At 54.8% G+C, this 1,711-nt stretch overlaps 1 protein-coding gene across 1 annotated transcript in view; it reads left to right on the top strand.

The window, feature by feature from the left end:
- Window positions 1–1,711, top strand: part of GSTT2 (glutathione S-transferase theta 2) — a 5,857-nt gene that overhangs the window by 663 nt on the left and 3,483 nt on the right. The window lies entirely within an intron of this gene.

Genomic DNA, 1,711 nt, shown 5'->3' with positions numbered 1-1,711 from the left:
GGGTGTCCTCCGCGGTCCCCCCCGACCCCTGGGTGAGCCCGGCTGCTCCCCCCGCCCCGCTGCAGCGCCCCAAGCCCCGCCGGGACCCCGGGCTCCCCTCGCCGCTCCCGGGCAAACTGCCGCTCGCCGGTCGCCCCTGGGCAGCGCCGCGCCGCGGGTGGGACCGCGTTACTCAATCGTCCCCGTCGGTGCGAGAGGGTGGGGTGGCCCTCCGGCTGCGGAGGGCTCTGATGTCAAGACGAAAACAGGACCTCATTCTTTAAAGACACCCTGATTTTTAAGTAGCAGGCTCGGTGCCTGCGCCCCTCTGCACCAAATACTGCCCTGCAGAGGTGTGTGGTATCTTTTCTATGGGCCCCACCCCAGCAGAAAACGGGTCTCTGATAAAAGGACCGCTTTTCTGAGAAGAAGCGCTCGGGATGTGCTAGATCTGAGGCTATTCCCCGTTTAGACGGGAAAGAAAAAGCAACAAGAGATGAGACGTCCGCGTACGGGCGAGGACAGCTGAGGTGTGCGGTTCTTGCTCTCAAATTCAACTTCCTTAGAAAACTCTGCGCTCCGGCAAGCAGCAGCGGTTGCTGCAGAGCTGCTTATCTCCTCCTCTCAGCAGGGGTTAACAGCCCCTTGGGAAGGATCCTCATGCCCAGAGCCCACTGATGTCCCTCCGTGTACAGGTGGGGCGTGACAGCCAGCCCCCCTGGGGGGGTCCGGGGTTGAGAGGGTTGAGGACAGGATTGTGAAGGCAGTGGAGCGAGGCAGCGCAGCCGCCGGGGATCTGAGCACTGAGAAATGAAGAAGGGAAGTTGGTTAATTTGTATTAAAACCAACTGATAATTGGTAGGAGCCTGCCCAAGAGGTATCATGTGTTTTCAACAAAGGATGCCCAAAGATCTGTAACTTTCTTTGTAACTGAAGCTGATAAAAGCTCTCCTTCAACCTTTAGAGAGCTCTGCTGGTTTTGAAGTTAAGGTAATGTATTGGGCATAAAAATGCCTCGGTAAGTAATGCTTAAAAACAACGAAAGGTGAGAAGGCTCCTGGGGCTGAAATTGATAAAGGAACAAAAGAGGCTTCAGCCTGTGACTCAAAGAAACCTCAGGCGTGTTGTGGTTTAGTCTCTGGGTGTTCCCCTGCACGCCATGGCTGTGCATTGATTGTACCTTACTGCGGCTTTCTTCTGACCTCTCTCAGTAGGAAAAAACTGCTGTTTTTTGTAGCTGGGGGCAGGCTCATCTCGTGTCCTTCCCCTTCTTTCCCAATAAATAAACTGGTGTGGTGAGACACTGGTGCAAATGAGAGGAGAGTGGCAGGCAAGCAATGGGAGCATCGAGGAGAATGGAACAACTGAAATACAGGTTTCGGGGAACTGAGAGGAAGGAAAGTGAATTAAATCACAGTTTCCCAGTCATCTATGCCCTGTGGCATCAGCATTTGCTTTTGGTAATTTGGCTTATGGGAATGCCAGAGGTGCGTGCCATACCTGCAGCGTGTGCTCACCTCCTGTGCCGTGGGGAAGCGCTCCTGGTACCTGCAGCTGGGTTAGCTTGCCATCCAGCTGCTCGGCAGATGGTCATGGGCACACCGGCCCCCGAATAAGCACTCAGTCAGGGACATGGTCCATCACTGCATGGTATGTAAGGACCAGGTGAGGAAACATATACTCAGCTCTGAGCTAGTGGGTTAAACATGTGCCCTCAGAAAAGCTCTTGCCC

This window comes from Charadrius vociferus, unplaced genomic scaffold, assembly GCF_000708025.1.
Source record: "Charadrius vociferus isolate BGI_N301 unplaced genomic scaffold, ASM70802v2 scaffold999, whole genome shotgun sequence".
Taxonomy (NCBI): Eukaryota; Metazoa; Chordata; class Aves; order Charadriiformes; family Charadriidae; genus Charadrius; species Charadrius vociferus.
The sequence above is the reverse complement of the archived record's forward strand: the minus strand, read 5'-3'. Positions and strand labels throughout refer to the sequence as shown.